This window comes from Mus caroli, chromosome 4 (genome assembly GCF_900094665.2).
Source record: "Mus caroli chromosome 4, CAROLI_EIJ_v1.1, whole genome shotgun sequence".
NCBI classification, from domain to species: Eukaryota; Metazoa; Chordata; class Mammalia; order Rodentia; family Muridae; genus Mus; species Mus caroli.
This window is the reverse complement of record NC_034573.1, coordinates 131,235,389-131,243,575: the sequence shown is the minus strand read 5'-3', so window position 1 is coordinate 131,243,575 and position 8,187 is coordinate 131,235,389.

The window sequence follows — 8,187 nt, the reverse complement described above, 5'->3', positions numbered from 1 at the left end:
CTTTGTAGACCAGGCTGGCCTTGAACTCAGAAATCCGCCTGCCTCTGCCTCCCGAGTGCTGGGATTAAAGGCGTGCGCCACCACGCCCGGCTTACATTTTTTTTCTTAACAAAAACAAAAAACCCAGCTGGGCAGTGGTGGCACAGAGGCCTATAATCCCTGCACTTGAGATGCAGAGACAGGAGGCTCTCAAGAGTTCAAGGCCAGCCTGCTCTACAGAGTGAGTTCTAGGACAGTCAAAGATTCTATAGAGAGATTCTGTCTCAAAACAAGTCAATTAATTAAAAACAAAAACTAACAAACCAAAACACAGACAAAGAAGCAGGGTTGGAGAGACGGCTCAGTGGTTAGGAGTACCTGCTGCTCTTGCGAGAGAACCCGGGTTCAGTTCCTCTAACCCACCTGGCGGCTCACACCTGTAACTCCAGTTTCAGGGGCTCTTGACAACTTCTTCTGGCCTTTGAGGGCACTGGGCGTGCACGCGGTGCGCATGCATACATGAAATAAAATAAAATAACAAATCTTAAAAGACAAAACCAGAAAAGAGTGGGGTTGGGCATTTGTGGTTTGTTCCTGAAATCCCAGCTTCTAGGGGTTTGAGGTCAGTGGTCGGCTTCAAGTTTGAGGCTAGCTGGGGATACTGTTGGATTATACAGGGAGTTCCAGGTCACCCTTGAAAACTCAAAAACAAAACCATTAAGTAGAAGAACAAAAGTTTCTAGGCTACCTGGGTTCTTCCTCCCACAGGTACATCTGCTACCTCCAGGGGGCAGCACTAGTCAGCTTGAGTCCAAAGTCCACCCTGAATGGCACCAAAAAGGAGAGCGGTATGAGAGGAGGGGAAAGGAGAAGAAAAGGTCAGAAAAGGGCTGGAAATGCCCGTCAGGACGGCACATGCATCCACGCTAGTATAGATGCAAAGGTTTCCTTTTTCTTTTTGACAAGGGAATTCTAAGCACAAAAGCCATTTAGCCCGACTAAAGGCAAAGAAGCCGAGGCAGTGGCTGGCATAAGCCAGGCCGGGCTTTCAGAGGCGCCCACAGACACTTTTGTCTGCAGAGTCCCGGGGACGCACGGAGCTGGGGCCAGTAGTTCTCACGGGCGCGAAGGCGACCCGTAAGCAGGTGAGCGGAGCTAGGCTCCTGATCCAGATCTGTCCTTCCTCTGAGGGCAGAAGAGATGCATTCCAAGATGTCCAATCAGAAAACGGGGCTGACAGGGCTTGCAGCTCCGACTCAGTGAGGTGTTTGTGGAGCATAATTAGAGCTTGCAAAGGCTCTAAGGCCCTTCAGATGGAAAGGTGCCCTGTGCACAAAGCAAGGTGAACTGGGGTTGCTCTGAGGGCAGCCATATTTTGTGGGCGTCGCCGCAGCTGTTATTTGCTGAGGCACGGGGGGGGGGGGGGACGACGACGACAAAGTAGGTTAAGATCACGTGGGCACCGCCTTACAACGTTACCCAGAATTGGGCCACAGGAAACCAGTACATGCAGACTCTCACATCAGGTGGTGGAGAGAAATTTCACAGTAAATAGCCGAGATCCCCAGGGGCTAAATGCTTGGCTTCACCATTGCACAATCGCCTAGAAAAATCTGCTGGGGCCAATTAGAACACACACCGGGCTTCTGGCTTTACAGGAAGGGGACCCGTCAGCATTACTCAGCAAACCTCTTCCCTCAGCCTGCAATTGGCTTCTGCAGTTTTCTGAGAACTGGGCGTTTGTTCCTAATTAATCCTAAAAGGCCTGGTGCTGGGTAGCAGCAGGTAGTCTAATTAAGCATTCCCGCGTTGCCACACTTAGGAAGACATATGGGAACCCCAAAGAGTTCCTAATGTCTCAGTTCCTAAATTTAATCCTAAACTGTTCCCCCGAACCCTCTCATGTGATTTTTGGCTAATTGTATAACGTCTTATTCTCCAGTGCTGAAAGGAGGGAACGGGAAAACGGTGCCCTCAGTCGATTCTCTCCTTGCAGGATCGCTCAGGACCCAAGTGTCAGAAGAGTAAAGACTCAGCAGATGAGGAAGCAGCCTGCAGAGCTTAGCAGCTTAGCAATGAAGGACGCGGGAATGCACTGACTCTGTGTGCGTGTGTGTGTGTGTGTGTGTGTGTGTGTGGACATACCTGGGAACCCACAGAGGTTAGAAGAGGAAGTGAGGGATCACTCTGACCTTTTGTCCTTTTCTAAGACTCACTGCTGAGCAGGTCATGGTGGCACACGCCTTTAATCCCCACACTAGGGAGGGAGAAGCTGGAGGATCTCTTTGAGTTTGGGGCCAGCCTGTACTATATAGAGAAACTCCATATCACAAAAGCAAACCAAACAAAAGCAAACAAACAAAGAAGTAATATAGCATGTTAACACTCCGTGTCCGCAGGATCGTGTACTCTGGGACTTAATTTCTGATGTGCTCACGTTCCTGCTTGACTTTAGTGTCTTCCTGACCTTTAACAGTTCTTTTCATAGGGCCATACCATTCTCTTTCTCTTCGATACGTGCCCGTGGTGCTTGTATGTGTTAACGCCCCATATGAGGGTGTGCGCAGGCAGCGGAGGCCCAAGGACGACCTTGACATCATTCTTTAGGAATGGTTGTCCACCTTTAACAAAATCATTATCATGTGTGTGCACGTTTGAGCGGTGGCGGTGTGCACATGCCATGGTGTGTGCAAGGTCAGAGGGCAACCAACTCTCAGGAGTCAGTTCTCGCACTGTGGGAACTGGGATGAATTAAGCTTCACGATCTAATTTTGACCTCTGGATTGCAGAGGTGTGTGTGACTTTATCTCATTTGACAAGATAAAAATAAAAACAACGGTGTGATGTAATAGATAATGACAACACGTGGAGTCCTTATTGTGCAGACAGGGTCTCATGTAGCCCAGACTGTCCTAAACTCACTGGAGAATAAAGGCTGGTCTTCAGTTCTTTTCCTTTTAAAGATTTATTTATATGTAAGTACACTGTAGCTGTCTTCAGACATCCTAGAAGAGGGCATCAGATCACCATGTGGTTGCTGGGATTTGAACTCAGGACCTTCAGAAGAGCAGTCAGTGCTCTTAACCACTGAGCCATCTCTTCAGCCCTGGTCTTGAATTCTTGATTGTCCTGCTTGTCTCTGTCTTCCGTTAGGGTTTCTATTGCTACGATGAAACACCATGACCAAAAGCAAGTCAGGGAGAAAAGGGCTTATTTGGCTTACAATTCTACGTCATAGCCCATCACTGGAGGAAGTCGGGAAGGAACTTAAGCAGGGCAGGAAGCTGGAGGCAGGAGCTGATCCGGGGGAGCTGTGGAGGGATGCTGCTCACTGGCTTGCTCATCATGGCTTGCTCAGCCTGCTTCCTTATAGTGAACCAGGACCACCAGGACAGGGGTAACACCACCCATAATAGTCTAGGCCCTCTCCCACTGGTCATTAATTAAGAGTGTTCCTTATAGGCACACCTGCAACCTAATCTTATGGAGGCATTTTCTTAACTGAGGCTCCTCCTTCTCTGATGACTTTAGCTTGTGCTAAGCTGACATAAAACCAGCCAGCACAGTCTCCCACATACTGGATTACAGATGTACACCGATGCGCCCAGCTGCAGCCTAGTGCTTTTGTTTGCTTTGCTTTGTTTGTTTGTTTTTTTTTTATTTGTTCCTTTGAGATAGAGCCTTTTAAAGTGATCATTATTTTATGTGTCTGAATATTTTGCCTGAATGTGTATCTGCCCACTGCAGGCAGACCTGGTACCAGTGGAGGCTAGAGGAAGGCGTTAGAAACCCTGGGACTAGAATGACACAAAGCTTGTGAGCTGCCATGTGGATGCTGGGAATCAAATTTGAGTCTTCAGCAAGGTGCCCTTGACTGCTGAGCCATTTCTTTAGCCATAGTAGCCCAGGCTAGCCTGAAACTCACTTTTATAGCTAAGGATGGACTTAAACTCATGGTCCTCCACATGTGTGTGTGTGTGTGTTTGTGCATCTGTATAAATATACATTTTTTCTTTTTTTTTCCCTGGTTTTTGAAGCACTGTCTTATATAACCCAGACTTTGTACCTAACTCAGGCTGGCTGTTTTATCTTCCTGGTGCTGCTGGCATTACAGGCTGCACCCTATGCAGCACAGATAATGGATTCATTTCTAAAATCCAATGAATATTTAATGAGTAACTGCTGTTTGCCAGGCATTGGTCTAGAAGACTATTATTTCATATGGAATAAAACACACAGAAGCACAGCCAAAACCACTTACATAACCTACCCAGGGACAGAAATGGGAATCCAGCTCCTTTGACTGGCCACTGAAGTTGTAAGGATGAAGACACATGATCATCAGGACACTCTTTTAGCCAATTAGTGGCCCTTCTTGCATGGATTCACTCATCCACATCTGCTTGCATCTGCTTCGATGCATTCTGCTTCCAGTCTTCCATGAGCGAGCTATTTATAGTCCCATCTGAGGCCAGCTCCTTCACGTAGCTGGCCCACCTCCTTAGGCTGCCAGGAGGGAGCTACCTCTTTCTAGTCTCTCACACTCTGATCAGCTCCCTCTGCTCCTGCGCAGTGCAAACCTATTGTGTGCCTTATATTTTCATCCAGAGCCAATGGATGCTCAGAGTTACAACCCCCGCAGAGGCTGAGGTGAGAGATCTCTTGTTCCTAGACATTTGATAGTAGCCTGGGCAACCTAGCAAGACAGCTCTACCTGGAAACAACAAAACAAAACCCAAACCATGTATCTGGAGGCTGGAGACTGTCATCTTAGTACCCTGGAGGCTAAGGTAGGAGGACCCAGTTCAGAGCTACTGGGCTATAAAACATAAATCAATAGCTTTTTAAGATCTCTGCCACGGAGATACATTCCCAGCCCTGCCATTCCAATTTTTATTTTCTCTCTCTCTCTCTCTCTCTCTGAAACAGGGGCTTCCTATTATCTAGCATCTATCATCTATGGCAATTCTTCTGCTTCAGCCTCCCAGTACTGGAATTAGGAGTATTTCCTGGTGCTACTGTTGTATTGGTTATTGAATCTCAATTGGGCTTCTACTTCAGAGCTTCTACTCTGCCTTTGATCATTCACTTCCCAGATAAAAGGCACAGAACTTTTATATTTCTAATAAGACTTTAATGCATACAGCTGGGCAGATATCTACCCTCTGTGCTATTATGTCTATTTCCCTATCAATAACTCCGAGTTATAACTTGCTGTGTTCCATTTGGACTGCTCTTAACTCCAATTGGCCAGCCCTCATGGCCACGCTTTCATGACTCACCTACCCCAAGGGTCTCTCCTCTCCACTTCTCTCGTTTTCTTCCTCATGGTGTTTCAGACCCCCAAGCCTGAGAACCCAAACCCCACTCATCTCTCTTCTGCTGAGCTATAGGCTGTAGGCATCTACATTCACGGATCAGGGATAACTTGGGGGGTGGGGCAAGGTCACAGCATCCCTTGTGTATGTGCAGATTCTCGAATCACTGGGGGCCAGGCCTTAGCAGTCCAATACATAGCAAAAGACCAAATCTCAGTATTCTACATTCCAATTTGTTCTATCATGGTTTTTTTTTTTTTNTTTTTTTTTTTTTTTTGCTTTTTAGCAAATCCGTATCAGCAAAAAATTTTCAGCAAATGCAGAATATTATACAGGGTTGTTTAGCAGAATGAAATCTAAACACAATCTGTGTAAACTCATTTAAATAGAGAGCTTGTCTCTGAAACCAAACATCTGCCCAGTCTCTTCAGAAGGCCAAGTAACCCATGGTTAGAAAAACATCCAGGATGTTATCTGCACAAACGGTTTTCATTTCCCCAATCTAATGGATACCACACCGGTTTTTGATTTTGTTTTGTTTTGTTTTATTCTGTTTTGCTTTTTCTTTCTTTCCTTTTTTTTTCTTATTTTTGCAAGAGGACATAAATCTTTTAATATTTCAATATTTTAAATCTTTTTCAATATTTCTCTTGACCCTTTTAAGGAAGCAGGATTTTCCTAACAAAACCTCCACTAAGAGTAACAAAAGTAGTGAGAACATCACGAATACATTTGAGTCAACTAATGAAGAAGTAGGCTTTTGTTCATTTTTAATGTGTGTGTGTGCGCAAGAAAGAGAGAGAGAGAGAGAGAGAGAGAGAGAGAGAGAGAGAGAGAGAGCAAGCAAAGGGGAGAGGCCCTCACATGTTCTTATACCATACCATGGTTGTGGAGGTCATGGGACAATTTTGGGGAGTCAGCTCTTGTCTTCCTTCCACTTGCTGACACAAGGTCCCTCATTTCTTTTCTCTTTCTTTCTTTCTTTCTTTCTTTCTTTCTTTCTTTCTTTCTCTTTCTTTCTTTTTCGAGACAGGGTTTCTCTGTGTAGCCCTGGCTGTCCTGGAACTCACTCTGTAGACCAGACTGGCCTCGAACTCAGAAATCCACCTGCCTCTGCCTCCCGAGTGCTGGGATTAAAGGCATGCGCCACCACTGCCCGGCAAAGTCCCTTATTTCTACTGCTGCACACTCTGAGCTAGCTGACTTTGGTCTCTGCCTCCTATTTCCCTGTAGGAGTAATGGGATTACAGATGCTTGCCACCAAATCCAGCTGCTTCCATGGGTTCAAGGACCTTCCATACCTTGTCCTTTTACCCACGGTCTTCGTTAGGGTTTTTATTGCTGCAAAGAGATACCTAGGCCACAGCAACTCTTACAAAGGAAAGCATTTAACTGAGGCTGGCTTACAGTTCAGAGTTTGGTCCATAGTCATCATGGCAGGAAGGATGGAGGCATGCAGGCAGACATGGTGCTGGAGACTAGTTGAGAGTTCTTCATCCAAATGAGTAGGCAATAGGAAGAGAGAGACACTGGGCCTGGTTTGAACATTTGAAACCTCAAAGTTCTCCCCCAGTGAGATACTTATTCCAACAAAGCCACACCTATCACAACAAGGACACACCTCCTAATAGTACCACCCCCTAATGACCAAGCAGTCAAATCTATGAGCCTATGGGGGCTATCTTAGTTAGGGTTTCGGTTTCTTTTTTCTTAAAAAGACTTACTTATTATATATAAGTACACTGTAGCTGTCTTCAGACACACCAGAAGAGGGCATCAGATCTCATTACAGGTGGTCGTGAGCCACCCGTGGTTGCTGAGATTTGAACTCAGGACCTCTGGAAGAACAGTCAGTGCTCTTAACCGCTGAGCCGTCTCTCCAGCCCCACAACAACTCTTACAAGGAAAACATTTAAGTGGGACTGGCCTTCATTCAGTTAAGAGGTTAGTCCACTGTCATCATTTTAGGGAACATGGAGGCACGCAGGCAGACAAGGTGCTGGGAAAGGAGCTGAGAGTTCTACATCTGGATCTGCAGGCAGCAGGGAGATTCAGTGAGCAACTGGGTCTGGAATGAATTTCTGAAACCTTAAAGCCCTCCCCCAGTGCACACTTCCTCCACCTAGAACCTCCTAACGGTGCCTTTCCCTGAGCCTAAAGGGGCCGTTCTCATTCAAACCACCACACCTGAGCCTTCTCCTGGCCTGGGTTTTTTCCCCCATTTTGAGACAGTATAGTACATCCCAGGCTGGCTTCAGCCCACTGTAGCTGTGGCTGACCTTGAATTCCTCATCCGCCTATTCCCCTCTTCCCCTGAGTTCTGGGATCAAAGGTATTCGGTATGCGGCACCACACTTGGATAAAGAAGCAGTTCTTCTTCTTCTGGGATGTGAAGTTCATGTGGGTATGTGCACTTGTGTGCACCCACATCTGGGACCAGAGGCTGATGTCAGGAATCTTTCTTGACTGTGATACACTTTTACGTCTTGGCTGTTTTGGTTTTCTTGTTGTTGTTGTTTTGTTTTGTTTTTTTTTTTTTTGATACACTTTTACTTCTTGTTTGTTTCCTGAGACAGAGTCTTACTCTGTAGACCAGCTGGTCCTAAACTTACAAACATCTGCCTGCCTCTGCTTCTTCAGTGCTTGGATTCAAGGGTGTGCCTCCTCCAGACATTGTTTCTAATTTTTTGAGACAGGATCTCGCAAGTCAACAAACTGTCTGGCCAGTGAGCTACAATATATCCACCAGCACTCCCCCCTCCTACTCCCCCTTCCCCTTCTGCAGTGCAGTTCACAGGCGGGAGCTGCTCTGCCTGCCTTTTACAGGGACCCTGGGGCACCCGAACTCATATCCTCACGCTTGTGACACTGGCACTGTACTGAGTCATCT